This window comes from Cherax quadricarinatus, chromosome 40, assembly GCF_038502225.1.
Source record: "Cherax quadricarinatus isolate ZL_2023a chromosome 40, ASM3850222v1, whole genome shotgun sequence".
Lineage (NCBI taxonomy): Eukaryota > Metazoa > Arthropoda > Malacostraca > Decapoda > Parastacidae > Cherax > Cherax quadricarinatus.
Window position 1 is genome coordinate 17,788,369 of NC_091331.1, and position 16,425 is coordinate 17,804,793.

At 39.3% G+C, this 16,425-nt stretch overlaps 1 protein-coding gene across 1 annotated transcript in view; it reads left to right on the top strand.

The window, feature by feature from the left end:
- Window positions 1–16,425, top strand: part of LOC128687418 (ATP-dependent DNA/RNA helicase DHX36) — a gene marked incomplete at its 5' end in the record, with an annotated part of 271,669 nt that overhangs the window by 50,654 nt on the left and 204,590 nt on the right.

The following is a 16,425-nucleotide window of genomic DNA, read 5'->3' on the forward strand; positions in this document are numbered from 1 at the left end:
AATCCATTGTGGCATTGGGGAAGTCCTTGGGATTGGAGGTTAGTGGGGAGGATGTGGAAGTGTAGGTGTAGGAGGACAATGAAGAACTAACCACTGATGAGCTGCTAGATCATCTTCAACAGCAAGAGGCCACACCTGAGGAAACTGCTCTGGAGGAGGGGATAGAGAAATTGAGGAAGTTGCCTACTTCAAAGATTAAGGAAATGTGTGCAATGTGGCTTAAAGTGCAAACCTTTTTTGATGAAAATCACCCTCACACAGCTATTGCAAGCCGTGCTGGTGACTATTACTCTGACAATGTTGTGAAACACTTTAGGAATGTCATAAAGAAACGGGAGGTACAGGCCTCTATGGACAGATATGTTGTGTGACAGAGGTCCAGTGACTCTGAAGCTGGTCCTAGTGGAATTAAAAGAAGAAGGGAAGTAACCCCAGAAAAGGACTTGCCACCTCAAGTCCTAATGGAAGGGGATTCCCCTTCTAAACATTAACACCATCAACACTCTCCCCTCCTCCCATCCCATCAGTCATCACCAGGTCTTCAATAAAGGTAAGTGTCATGTAACTGTGCATGTCTTCTTCAGTTTGTGTGTATTAAAATTAATATTTCATGCGGTAAAATTTTTTTTTTGTTAATACTTTGGGGTGTCAGGAACGGATTAATTTGATTTCCATTATTTCTTATGGGGAAAATTAATTCGCCTAACGTTGAGCTCTCAGGAACGGATTAATAGCGTTAGGCGAGGGTCCACTGTACTTCCCAGTAAAAGTAGGTCTTAGACAGGGATGTGTAATGTCACCATGGTTGTTTAATATATTTATAGATGGGGTTGTAAAAGAAGTAAATGCTAGGGTGTTTGGGAGAAGGGTGGGATTAAATTATGGGGAATTAAATGCAAAATGGGGATTGACACGGTTGCTTTTTGCTGATGATACTGTGCTTATGGGAGATTCTAAAGAAAAACTGCAAAGGTTAGTGGATGAGTTTGGGAGTGTGTGTAAAGGTAGAAAGTTGAAAGTGAACATAGAAAAGAGTAAGGTGATGAGGGTATCAAATGATTTAGATAAAGAAAAATTGGATATCAAATTGGGGAGGAGAAGTATGGAAGAAGTGAATGTTTTCAGATACTTGGGAGTTGACGTGCCAGCGGATGGATTTATGAAGGATGAGGTTAATCATAGAATTGATGAGGGAAAAAAGGTGAGTGGTGTGTTGAGGTATATGTGTGGAGACAAAAAACGCTGTCTATGGAGGCAAAGTATAGTAGTACCAACACTCTTGTATGGGTGTGAAGCTTGGGTTGTGAATGCAGCAGCGAGGAGACGGTTGGAGGCAGTGGAGATGTCCTGTCTAAGGGCAATGTGTGGTGTAAATATTATGCAAAAAATTCGGAGTGTGGAAATTAGGAGAAGGTGTGGAGTTAATAAAAGCATTAGTCAGAGGGCTGAAGAGGGGTTGTTGAGGTGGTTTGGTCATTTAGAGAGAATGGATCAAAGTAGAATGACATGGAAAGCATATAAATCTATAGGGGAAGGAAGGAGGGGTAGGGGTCGTCCTCGAAAGGGTTGGAAAGAGGGGGTAAAGGAGGTTTTGTGGGCGAGGGGCTTGGACTTCCAGCAAGCGTGCATGAGCGTGTTAGATAGGAGTGAATGGAGACGAATGATATTTGGGACCTGACGATCTGTTGGAGTGTGACTTTCTTTTTTGGGTCACCCTGCCTCGGTGGGAGACTAAAAGAGGAGGCAGTTAGGGTAAGATATAAACAGCAGGGTAATATTTAGTGAAGGGATTCAGGGAAACCGGTTATTTTCATATAGTCGGACTTGAGTCCCGGAAATGGGAAGTACAGTGCCTGCACTTTAAAGGAGGGGTTTGGGATATTGGCAGTTTGGAGGGATATGTTGTGTATCTTTATATGTGTGTGCTTCTAGACTGTTGTATTCTGAGCACCTCTGCAAAAAGAGTGATAATGTGCGAGTGTGGTGAAAGTGTCGAATGATGATGAAAGTATTTTCTTTTTGGGGATTTTCTTTCTTTTTTGGGTCACCCTGCCTCGGTGGGAGACGGCCGACTTGTTGAAAAAAAAAAAAAAAAACATGTACATATATATATATATACATATATACATACAAATATATACATACATACATATATACTTTTTACAAGCCACCGTTTTTGACGTATATACTATACTCATAAATTATAGCAGCTTCAAATCAAGCAGGAGAAAGCTGGTAGTCCCACATGTGAGAGAATGGGTCTGTGTGGTCAGTGTGCACCATGTAAAAAAAAATTCCTGCAGTACGCAGTGCATAATGAGAAAAAAAAACTACCTTTTTTTTTTTAATTAAAATGCCGACTTTGTGGTCTATTTTCATATAGTATTTATGGATGTATTCTCGTTTTCTTGGTCTCATTTGATAGAATGGAAAACATATTATAGAAATAGAGGTGATTTTGATTGGTTTTACTATTAATGCTACACTTTATCACTGAACTTAACCCATAAACGGTCCATACGTATGTAAACGGTCTTACTGCTACTGCCCCAAACGTATATAGTATGTATAGGTTTTATTTTTCCTGCCTCCAAATTTGGCACGATTGACCTGAGATGCCTGGTCTGCATAGAATGGGTCTTATCTCTTGGTGTGCACCATATTAAAAAAGTCTGGGATCACTTAATACCTTGTGGGAGCACCAGTTAAAATCAGCGCCAGCTAGAGCAAACTGTTGCGAACACCAAGGATTCACTGATGTAATGTCATGTTAACACACCCCTTATAAGAGGAAAGTGATGTTGACCCCAAGTTTAGGGTCTGTCTATCTGTCTCTGTCTCTGCCTATCTCTTCTACTCTCTGTCTCACAGGTACACACAAGTACTATTATTTTTTTTTTTTCTTTTTTTTTTTTTTCAACACACTGGCCATATCCCTCCAAGGCGGGGTGGCCCAAAAGGAAAAACAAAAGTTTCTCCTTTTACATTTAGCAATATATACAGGAGAAGAGGTTACTAGGCCCTTGCTCCCGACATTTTAGTCGCCTCTTACAACACGCGTGGCTTATGGAGGAAGAATTCTGTTCCACTTCCCCATGGAGGCAAGAGGAAATAAACAAGAACATGAACTAGAAAGAAAATAGAAGAAAACCCAGAGGGGTGTGTATATATATGCTTGTACATGTATGTGTAGTGTGACCTAAGTGTAAGTAGAAGTAGCAAGACGTACCTGAAATCTTGCATGTGTATGAGACAGAATAAAAAGACACCAGCAATCCTACCATCATGTAAAACAATTACAGGCTTTCGGTTTACACTCACTTGGCAGGACGGTAGTACCTCCCTGGGTGGTTGCTACTACCTATAAAATACTATTATGTATAGTGTAAATTATTTAGAATAACCTAAAAAAAAAATTGAAATGCTGAACTGTGCTTATAGATATAATGCATAAGAATACCTGTTTGTTCTCAATGGCTCACTCTGAGACACAGAGAGAGAGAGAGAGAGAGAGAGAGAGATAGAGAGAGATAGATAGAGAGAGAGATAGATAGATAGAGAGATAGATAGATAGAGAGATAGATAGAGAGATAGAGAAATAGATAGAGAGATAGAGAGAGAGAGATAGAGAGATAGATAGAGAGATAGATAGATAGAGATATAGATAGAGAGATAGAGAGATAGATAGAGAGATAGAGAGATAGAGAGAGAGATAGATAGAGAGAGAGATAGATAGAGAGAGAGATAGAGAGAGAGAGAGAGAGATAGAGAGATAGATAGAGAGAGATAGAGAGAGATAGATAGAGAGAGATAGAGAGAGAGATAGAGATAGAGAGAGAGATAGAGAGAGAGAGAGAGAGAGAGAGAGAGAGAGAGAGAGAGAGAGAGAGAGAGAGAGAGAGAGAGAGATAGAGAGAGAGAGATAGAGAGATAGATAGAGAGAGAGATGGATAGAGAGATAGATAAGCAGAGACAGAGATGCCAACACTCATCAAATGTCAGCCCTTATCTTATCTTATCTCTGCACCCCTGCAGGCACCAATCAAATGTCATCCCTTATCTCATCTTATCACTGCCCTCCTGGATGCTTGTCACTGACATCATGCTTCAAGGGAACTTCTTCTCTCCTCTTCCTTCTTCTTCCTCCTCCTCCTTCTTCCTCCTCCTTCCTTCTTCTTCCCTCTTCATCTTCTTCTTCTATACTCCCGTGTATCCTAAGTATTGCTGGGACCTATAAATACTTTGTATATATTCCTAGACAATAGTAAATGACCAAGGCAGGTGCAAATGTCCACCTGTCAATGTGTTTGTAACAATTTGAGTACAATTTCAGTACCTAATATTAGTGTCAGAACAAAGATTGGTTATGAAAAGACAAGAACTACACCTATCATCCGACTTCTGACCTGCTCGACATACGGCCATTTGACTTACGACCTTGTTTTCTTTGCCAAATTTCTGGGAAATAAACAACTGTTTGTGTTGTACACAGTGTTTATCCTAAACCTTACAGTATAAAATGCAGTACTAGCATCATAAAAAGTGAAGTAAAAAATGAAATACCAAAATAAAACAATAAAATAATCATTACAAAAATGTGATGTTGATATTCAGTAGTAAGGTTCGACTTACGTCCATTTTGACTTATGACCGGTTTCTCGGAACCAAACTCGGTCATAAGTCCGATGGTACCTGTATTATAAATTGTAACTATCAGAACATAAAAATTTTATAAAATAATATAAAAATGAGACAAAAAGGTATATCGGCAACACTTCTGCTAGCGGCAGGACTCGATGTTGCCATCAGGTGAGCATTTAGTGCCAACTTTGCAGCCTCATATCTCGGTAAGTACTGACCCTATTATTTTTATTTTAATCCTATAACACTTAGAAAAATTTTCTCTATTTCAATAAAAAACTATTTTTTTTTTTATTTTTCAAGATATTCAGGGTACTGGGCGAGAGAACGTATATATACATTTGGACTGTTTATGGTTAACTGCGAGCAAGTTTCCCCCTCAACCCACAACCCGCATACCGCACTTGTTTATCTATGATTTCATGCTTTAATTCCATGGAAATCATCCTCTTTTTCCTCTCAGCACTGTCCTTTGCACTTACTTTCTTAGGACTCATGGTTAGAAATAAGAAATTTGGCAAAATAACTGTAGAAAACACAAGCAAATCATAGAGAGAAATGCTTCCACAGTGAGGAAAACATGTGCACTGCTCAGCGGATGTTTTGGCATTCGCTGCGCCAACGTGTTTCTTACATAATTTTGAAGAAAATATCATAGATGGATTAACCCTTTGACTGTCACGGCCGTATATATACGTTTTACGAGGTGCCGTGTTTGACGTATATATACTCATAAATTCTACCGGCTTCAAATCAGGCAGGAGAAAGCTGGTAGGCCCACATGTGAGAGAATGGGTCTGTGTGGTCAGTGTGCACCATATAAAAAAAATCCTGGAGCACGCAGTGCATAATGAGAAAAAAAAACCGACCTTTTTTTTTTAATTAAAATGCCGACTTTGTGGTCTATTTTCGTATAGTATTTATGGTTGTATTCTCGTTTTCTTGGTCTCATTTGATAGAGTGGAAAACATATTACAGAAATAGAGATGTTTTTGATTGATTTTCCTATAAAAAGAACCTAGAAATGGAGCTCAAAGTAGGGGAAATGTTTGATTTTTGCCAATGTTCAAAAGTAAACAAATGATGCCATTGTCCAATAAATGTCCAACTAGCCATTCTAATATGCAGTCATGAATGGGTTGATGTTATTTATACAGTTATTACAGCATTGCAGTAGTCTGCATAATAGTAAGTCTAATATTTTTTGTTTGAATAAAAATTCAAAATAGAAAGCAAGAGTAATATCAGAGGGGCCTGGAGACGTGACTGATGAACAAAGAAAACGTTATTTTAGAGCCTGGAATGTCTGCATTGTTCATTCTGGACCTTATTTTGAAATTGTCATATTTTTTAGTTTTCGTGAAATTGGCCAAATTGCAAATTTCTGACCACATTATTAGGTAGTTAAAATCAGTAAATGGGCAGTTTCTTGTACTCAATCGATAGAAAAAATGAAGTTCTAAAGAAATAGCTATGAGTTTGGGCGACTAGAACAATGGAATTAGCCGAAAATAGGGCTCAAAGTGGGCGAAATCGCCGATTTGTAAACAGCGCCGAGGTCGCTAACTTCGTGAGAGCATAATTCCGTCAGTTTTCCATCAAATTTCGTTTTTTTGGTGTCATTACAATCGGGAAAAGATTCTCTATCATTTCATAAGAAAAAATAATTTTTTTTTTTTTTAAATTTTGCGACACCAGAAGACACCTCAGGATTGGGGGTTGCGACAGTCAAAGGGTTAATGAAAATGTCTACATTAATGTAAAATAAGACATTTAATGTGCCCAAGAGTGAGTCACAAACGTATGAGTTGCCCAGGTGGACGAGTCTGGTACTGTCGATTTCAGAACCGATGTACGAAACCCAGGGTGAAATTTCACCGAAAAAAGTGCTCGAAATCCGAACTGTATGATTTCCACACCAGCTGAAAACCAGGGATCCACTTCATTTTCTTAGGACTCATGATTAGAAAAAAGAAATTTGGCAAAATGACTGTAGAAAATGCAAGCAAAGCATGAGAGGAATGCTTCCACAGCGAGGTAAACAGTGTGTTGCGCCAACTAGTGGCGGTGTTCTGAAGCTCTTCCTTGTTATTATTATAATAATTATTATAATAATTATTACAATAATAACAGATAAAATTCCCTAGATCAAGAGCCCCTCACCAGCGTCAAGGAACCTTGAAGCTGGTGAGGGGCTCTTGATCTCAGGAATTGGATCTGTGCTCCACTTCCTTAAAATAATAATAATAATAATAATAATAACAAGGGCTTCAGAACACCGCCACTAGTTGGCGCAGCACACTGTTTACCTCGCTGTGGAAGCATTTCTCTCGTGCTTTGCTTGCATTTTCTACAGTCATTTTGCCAAATTTCTTTTTTCTAATCATGGGTCCTAAGAAAATGAAGTGGATCCCTGGTTTTCAGTCGGTGTGGAAATCATACAGTTCGGATTTCGAGCACTTTTTTCGGTGAAATTTCACCCTGGGTTTCGTACATCGGTTCTGAAATTGACAGTACCAGACTCGTCCACCTGGGCCACTCATACGTTTGTGACTCACTCCTGAGCACATTAAATGTCTTATTTTACATTAATGTAGACATTTTCATTAATCCATCTACGATATTTTCTTCAAAATTATGTAAGAAACACGTTACATAGAATATAAACATGCAATGTTTATATGTGATGAATGTTTAATAATAATCACTCGGGCACATTAAATGTCTTACTTTACATTAATATAGACATTTTCATTAATCAGTCTATGATATTTTCTTCAAAATTATGTAAGAAACTCTTTACATAGCATATAAGCATTATTTTTATTTTTTTATTAACACACTGGCCGATTCCCACCAAGGCAGGGTGGCCCGAAAAAGAAAAACTCACCATCATTCACTCCATCACTGTCTTGCCAGAAGGGTGCTTTACACTACAGTTTTTAAACTGCAACATTAACACCCCTCCTTCAGAGTGCAGGCACTGTACTTCCCATCTCCAGGACTCAAGTCCGACCTGCCGGTTTCCCTGAATCCCTTCATAAATGTTACTTTGCTCACACTCCAACAGCATGTCAATTATTAAAAACCATTTGTCTCCATTCACTCCTATCAAACATGCTCACACATGCCCGCTGGAAATCCAAGCCCCTCGCACAAATCCAAGCCCCTCGCACACAAAACCTCCTTTACCCCCTCTCTCCAACCTTTCCTAGGTCGACCCCTACCCCGCCTTCCTTCCACTACAGACTGATACACTCTTGAAGTCATTCTGTTTCGCTCCATTCTCTCTACATGTCCGAACCACCTCAACAACCCTTCCTCAGCCCTCTGGACAACAGTTTTGGTAATCCCACACCTTCTCCTAACTTCCAAACTACGAATTCTCTGCATTATACATGTATTCACACCACACATTGCCCTCAGACATGACATCTCCACTGCCTCCAGCCTTCTCCTCACTGCAACATTCACCACCCATGCTTCACACCCACATAAGAGCATTGGTAAAACTATACTCTCATACATTCCCCTCTTTGCCTCCAAGGACAAAGTTCTTTGTCTCCACAGACTCCTAAGTGCACCGCTCACCCTTTTCCCCTTATCAATTCTATGATTCACCTCATCTTTCATAGACCCATCCGCTGACACGTCCACTCCCTAATATCTGAATACATTCACCTCCTCCATACTCTCTCCCTCCAATCTGATATCCAATCTCTCATCACCTAATCTTTTTGTTATCCTCGTAACCTTACTCTTTCCTGCATATAAACATGCAATGTTTATATGCGATGTATGTATAATAATAATAATCACTCAGGCACGTTAAATGTCTTATTTTAGGTTAATTTAGACATTTTCATTAATCCATAGCATATAAACATGCAATGTTCATATGCTATCGAGGGGTGGGGTCGGGTGGAGGGTAAACATTACATTTTCTCTGGTCCATCTTCAGAGAAAACATGTACGAATGTTTGTTGGCCCAGTAACCGACCATTTGTTTACAATTCTCGGCATGAATTTGTTCATTACTTCTCCCTTTGTTTATGATGGCATCTAAAGGTAGTTGTTAGAAGTGATTAAACTCAGTAAACATTGTAGGTCGATGGTAATAATATGGCTGTAGGCTGCAGTGTATGTAGCCGGTAGGTATACGCCTGGGATATAGTCCGCCTGGGACTACAAATAAATACTACTCGCCAACAAGAGTCTTCAATAAAGGTTTGTAATGTTCATTTATCATTAAAATTAGTATTTTTTTTCATTTCTCATTGTTTTCTGCATGTAAAACTATAGTTATTCTCTATAAAATGTATTCTTTTTTTAATATTTTTGGTGTCTGAAGTGGATTAATTGGATTTACACAATTTCTTATGGGAAATATTACTTCGGTTTTTGGTCATTTCGAATTTAGGCCAACCTTCTGGAATGGATTAACTTTTGACTGTTTTGGTCCTATATATACATCTTTCGAGCCACCGTGTTTGAGGTATATATACTCATAAATTCTAGCGGCTTCAAATCAAGCAGGAGAAAGCTGGTAGGCTCTCATGTGAGAGAATGGGTCTGTATGGTCAGTGTGCACCATATAAAAAAAATCCTGGAGCACGCAGTGCATAATGAGAAAAAAGAAAACTCCGACCATTTTTTTAATTAATTAACCCTTTGACTGTCACAGGCCCCTTTCTGAAACTGTCATTCTATGTCGCAAAATACTAAAAAAAAAAATTTATTTTTTCTTACCAAAATGTCAGGATTATTTACTGAGTGTTTTAAGCCTAAAAAAAAATTTTTTGCCATCAGTACTTACCGAGATAGAGGTGCAAAGTTGGCAGAAAATGAGTGGCGTATGGCAACAGTGGCGAATGCCGTCCACCCGGTATTCTTTTATTTACTCCAATTCAAAGGTTTCTTGCATTTTTCAATATTTTTCTTTTCTAAGTAACTTATGTGGCCTGTGAGACCAAAATAAGGTGCATTGTTCAAATATACACTCGTTGTTTACAACACAATAACTGAACAAACACTATCACTATTAGATTGTGTATAAAACTTGTTTACACAAACAAACAATACAAAACATTGTTTATTACTATTGTTCCATAATATATATACGTATGTATAGTCACTGAACACTTTACTAGAACTGCTGCAGCTTGTGGAACTCTTTGAAACATGGGTATATGCAGAGTGGTACTTGACACTCCTCACACATAAAACGAGTGTCTCTGCGCGTTTGTGGGCGTTTTGTGGTATGTCCACATACAAAACACCTCTTCTGAGCACTTTTCTTGAAAGCAGTAGGAGGCAGTTGTATGGGGTAGTGATCACCAGGCCTCAAACGAGATGGTGTGTGTTGGTAATTTCGTGGGCGCTGGTCTATTGCAGGTGTTGCTCCTTGGTACTTGGCGATTATTTGTCTGATGACTGACAAACAAAATTCGCCATACTTTGGTTTGTTGTTGGTCCTCAACTTGTATATGTTATAAGCATTTAGCATGGAAATATCAAGAAGATGGAAAAAAAGTTTTATATACCACTTATAACTCTTGCGTACACAATCAGCAAACCCAGTCTGCATGTCATGTTTGTTCACTAAGCACATATTGAGGTTGTAGTCCATGACAGCTGCAGGTTTTAGAATGGGTTCATTGGTCTCTCTATTGTGCCTACCAGTGTGTGCACCTCACCTCTGCGAGTGCCAGCGTTCAACCTTGGCATATGTTTACGATTACCACACACTGTGCCACACGTCTGTCAGGTTCACTCACAAGAAATCACTGAGTATGGGGCTTGTGTACCAGTTATCAGTATATAATATATGCCCCTTACCAAGATATGGTTCCATCGTTGTTCGAACCACATCACCAGAGATACCCATTAACTTCTTGGTATCTCTCAATGTATTACTGCCAGTGTACACAATGATATCCAAAAGGAGACCACTTTTGCAATCACACAGTACAAATAACTTTATACCAAAACATTTCCTCTTGCTTGGTATGTATTGCTTGAATGAGAGTCTTCCTTTGAATAAAATCAAAGACTCGTCAATAACAAGCTTCCTGAAGGGATAAAAATACATGCAACACTTTTGTTTCAGGTACATAAACACATTTCTGATCTTATATAACCTGTCGTTTCTGTCAGGCCTTGTTTTGTCTGAAAAGTGTAACATACGGAATATCAAAAAACGATTCACACCTATAATGTCACTAAAACCTGGGGTTGAAATCAGGTGTTCTGTTGACCAGTATGTGGTGACAGTGTGCTTATACACATGTGGCATAAGCATTATTGTGGCAAAAAAAAAAAAAACAGGTACATCTCTGCCACAGTTGTGTCCTTTCACTGGTGTAGCTGTGATCTTGGTGAGAGAATTGTATTTGCCATGGTGTACTCATAGTATGTGTTGGTTTCCCTGACAATAATGTCCATCAGGGGTTCATCGAAGAATAACTGAAAGCATTTCAGTTCAGTAGCATTGTTCCCAAGTGTACACGATGGCCGTATTCCACTTTGTGTTTCATCAGAGTCATGTGGACTGAGAACAAACTCGTCACCTTGCTGCCAATCGCAGATGCGGTCTGCTGGTGGGTTCTGGATATTGAAACGTGGTTGTGGTTGTGGGAGTGTGGGGATGGGTGAGGCTGGTTGTAGTTGTGCAGAGTCAGCAGCGTCGGTAGTACCATGGCCCGCTCCTGGTGCCACATGACTCGTGCCACCATCACTATCGCCACCACCACCTGCTGCCTCACTCACATCATTCATACCCATTCTAACAATATCATCATCTTCACTATCAGGTCGTGGTGTAGGGCCATGGGATGTGCTCTGAGATTTACTCCTTCCCCTTGGAACAGCATATGACACACTATCAGACCGCATGCTACGTCGTATATACTGCCGCTTCACTGGGGAATATTCACCCTCACTGTCGCAACTAGAACTGCTTTCAGTAGCTTTGAAATCACTATCACTTTCACTGCTCACATCTGAGTCTTGTACACGGGCAAATAGTTTCCTCTTTCGTCCTGGTACAGGTGAACGTGAACGAGCCGGCCCAGCACCAGAGGTGGAAGGTCGTGGGTCATCTGGATTTTCATCACTAATTACGTTATCCTGGGCACTGTTTTCGGTCATACCCACTTGAAAACCATGGAATTCACTTTCACTGACACTTCCATCGCTGTTAGAGCTATCACTTGGGAACAAAAGACTTCCAGTCCGCTGAGGAGTGAGGTACTTTTACTGCTAGGCATGGTGAAAATGGACTACCAAGATGGCATTCCCACAATGCACCACTGAGTCCCAGATTTTTATCACAGGGTGCACACCCACCAATCAGACCCATTCTCTCTCATGTAGGCCTACCAACTTTCTCCCGCTTGATTTGAAGCTGCTAGAATTTATGCGTATAAATACGTCAGAAACAGTCAAAGGGTTAAAATGCCAACTTTGTGGTCTATTTTTGTATAGTATTTATGGTTGTATTCTTGTTTTCTTGGTCTCATTTCATAGAATGGAAAACATATTATAGAAATAGAGGTGATTTTGATTGATTTTACTATGAAAAGAACCTTGAAATGGAGCCCAAAGTAGGGGAAATGTTTGATTTTTGCCGATGTTCAAAAGTAAACAAATGATGTCATTTTCCAACAGATGTCCAAGTAGCCATTCTAATATGCATTCATGAATGGGTTCACATTATTTATACAATTATTACAATAGTATTGCAGTAGTCTGCATAACAGTAAATCTTCTATTTTTTGTTTGAATAAAAATTCAAAATAGAAAGCAAGAGTAATATCAGAGGGGCCTGGAGACGTGACTGATGAACAAAGAAAATGTTATTTTAGAGCCAGGAATATCTGCATTGTTCATTCTGGACCCTATTTTGAAATTGTCATATTTTTTAATTTTTATGAAACTGGCCAAATTGCCAATTTCTGACCACTTGATTGGTTAGTTGAAATCTGTAAATGGGCAGTTTCTTGTACTCAGCCGATAGAAAAATGGAGTTCTAAAGAAATAGCTATGAGTTTGGTCGACTGGAACAATGGAATTAGCCGAAAAAAGGGCTCAAAGTGGGCGAAATTGCCGATCCGTAAATATCGCCGAGGTTGCTAACTTTGCGAGAGCGTAATTCCATCAGTGTTCCATCAAATTTCATTCTTTTGGTGTCATTACACCCGGGAAAAGATTCTCTAACATTTCATAAGAAAAAATAACTTTTTTTTTTTTTTTTTTTTTTCCAGAAATTTTGCGACACCAGGAGACACCTCAGGATTTGGGGTTGCAACAGTCAAGGGGTTAATTGCGAAAACCAGGGGTCTACTGTAAGTGCAAAGGACAATACACATGTACAGAGAAGAAAGAGAGGATGATGTCTGTGGAATTAAAGCATGAAATCATAAACAAGTGAGGTTTGTGGGTTGAGGGGGAAGCAGGGGAAGCTCGCTCATAACTCAGATGTTGACTCGTAACTCTGAGCAAAAATTGATCGAGCGATGGCTTGTATCTCGAAAAACTTGTATGTTGGGAAACTCGTAAGTTGAGGTTCCACTGTATTTACATGCGGTTCGTAGGTGTCTGGATTGGATTAATCGTTTTTACATACTATCCAATGGGGAAATTAGGTTCGAGTCATGACCAGATCGGGTCGCGACCAGAGTTTTGGAACAAATTATGGTCATGACCAGGGGTTCTACTGTATATGCGAACCAGTAAAGTCAATCAGTATAACTTATTTCCATGTTTTGAGGAGTATTACACTGGGAAACTCTTACAATGTTATAAGTATTCCTTGTACATAGCCTTAGAAGACCAAAATAGTAAAATAAAATAAAAAATAGAATGAAAACCAGTCATACTGTATATCATCATCATTCTTTCTTTCAATAAACCAGCTGTATCCCACTAAAACAGGGTGGCCAAAAAAAAAAAAAAAAAATTCTCTTTCAAACGTTAGTAATGTTTACAGAAGGGGTTACTAGCCCCATGCACTTGGCATGTTAGTTGCCTCTTATTACACGCATGGTTTACGAAGGAAGAATCCTGTTCCACTTTCCCATGGAGCAATGTGTGAAGTGCTAAAACACCTTGAAACACATCTAATATAAAACTGGGATGACCTGTACCCCTCCTTTCCTCCACTACAGATTTGTACTCCTTGCAAGTCATTTTATTTTGCTTCATCCACTCTAAATGACCAAAACCACTTCAATAACCCCTCTTCAGCCCTCTGAATAATACTTTTTGCCCCTTCTCTCCCAAGATGCTTGTCCTCCATTTTGAATCCTTCAACACAGAAAAAGTAAAGTTTTTACCCTGTTTCGCGGCTAATAAACCTAACGAAGAATGATTGGTCATGGTGTAGACCATCCCAATAATTGAAACAGACCTATTAAAACCCATAAAACTGGCCAGTGGGAGGAAAGTGAATCAGATTAAATTGCCATTAACCCTTTCAGGGTTGGTGCTGTACTAGTACGCATAAATTCTAGCACCCTCAAATCAAGCAGGAAAAGGCTGGTAGTCCTGGATGTGAGAGAATAAGTCTCCATGGTCAGTGTGTGCAGTATAAACAAAAATCGGGGACCCAGTGGTGCATTGTGGGAAAGCCATTTTATTACACCTTGTTCACCATGTCTAGCGGTAAGAAACTCCTCACTCCTTGACTAAGTGGGGCTCTTTTGTTCCCAAGTGACAGTTCAAACACAGATGGAAGTGTCAGTGAAGATGAACTTCATGGTTTTGAGGAGTTTGTGACCGAAAGCAATGCCCAAGAAACCAACCTGAAGGAAGGAAAGAAGGAAGGTAGAAGAAAGGGAGGAAAGAAGGAAGAGATGAGAGGAAGGAAGGAAGAAAGGAAGAGATGAGAGGAATGAGGGAAGGAAGGAGGGAAGAAAGGAAGGAGACCATCAACCTAGGATAACTCAAAAAAATCGGACAGTGATTTATTTCCATATGGGTTGGTGGGGAGGAAGGGATGGGTGTTGACAGGCAGTGAGGGTGGCGAGTGGTGGTGTTAGTTGTCATTGTGACACTAATTAGGCTGGTGACTCAGCCTAATTAGTGTCACCCCCACACAACAACTATGAGCTTTACAGAAGCTGTAGCAGTTCTGGGAAGTGTCCAGTGACTTATATGTGTATATATGTGACAGAAAAATAGTAATAAACAACATTTTGTGTAAACATGTTTTGTAAACAATATAATAACTGTGCAGTTATTGTGTAGCATACAAGGAGTGAATATACATTTAATATACCTTTTATTGGTCTCGCAGGCCAGAAAAGTTACTTGAAGGAAGGAGGGAGGGAAGGAAGGAGGGAAGGAAGGAAGGAGGGAGGGAAGGAAGGAGGGAGGGAGGGAAGGAAGGAAGGAGGGAGGGAAGGAAGGAAGGAGGGAGGGAAAGAAGGAAGGAGGGAAGGAAGGAGCGAGGGAAAGTAGGTAGGAAGAGATGAGAGGAAGGAGGAGGGAAGGTAGGTAGGAAGAGATGAGAGGATGGAATGAAGGAAGGAAGGTAGGTGTGTGGGGAGGAAGGGATGTGTTGTGGAAGGCAGTGAGGTTAGCGAGTGGTGGTATGATGCATCATTGTGACACACGACACACTGGTGACTCAGCATATTTACAAGTCCACCCCCACACTACTACAAGCTTTCAGAACCTCTTGTAGTTATAGGAACCTGTCCAGTCACTCTATATGAGTATATATATATAATAGAAAAATAGTAATAAACAACATTTTTTATCGTTGGTTTGTGTAAACATGTTTTGTAAATATAATGACAGCAAAGTTTATGCTATTATTGTATAGTATACAGTGAGTGAATATATACCAAATAGTCTTTATATTGGTCTCACCGGCCATAAAAGTTAATTGAAAAAAAAAATATTAAAAAATAAAAGAAAAAAGTAGAAAAAACAAAAACTATTACTGATGACCGGCAGTCAGTGATCTTGCCGTATGCGGTTCAGTTTCTGTCAATTTAATGCCCCCATATCTCCGTAAGTATTGATGGCAAAAAAAAAAAATTTAGCCTATAGAATTTAGAAAAAAAAAAAAATATCTTTTCATAAGAAAATTTTCTTCTTCTTCTTCTTCTTCTTCTTCTTCTTTTTCTTCTTCTTCTTCTTCTTCTTCTTCTTCTTCTTCTTCTTCTTCTTCTTCTTCTTCTTCTTCTTCTTCTTCTTCTTCTTCTTCTTCTTCTTCTTCTTCTTCTTCTTCTTCTTCTTCTTCTTCTTCTTCTTCTTCTTCTTCTTCTTCTTCTTCTTCTTCTTCTTCTTCTTCTTCTTCTTCTTCTTCTTCTTCTTCTTCTTCTTCTTCTTCTTCTTCTTCTTCTTCTTCTTCTTCTTCTTCTTCTTCTTCTTCTTCTTCTTCTTCTTCTTCTTCTTCTTCTTCTTCTAATAATATTTACCGACCCCTGAGAAGAGGTTTGGGAGAGGGCCTGCCGACCCTGAAAGGGTTAACTTAATATTTCTGCAGCTAACAGTCTAAAACTGACCAAAATATTTCCATTTCACTAGTATGCCTTCCATTCTATTGATACCAAGAAACCCCAAAATACCCATAAAACTACCCTTAAAACATGCTTCATAGTGGCTGTTTTAAACCAAATATAAGGTCAGAGGTTAGCTGTTCTTATTGTGCTCTGCTTTGGGCAGGTTTTTTTTTTTTATATAGTACACACCCACAGCACATATTCATTCTTTCATATCTAGGCCAAACTTTTCCAGTCACACCATAATTGAGGGCACTTTGATTGCATAGGT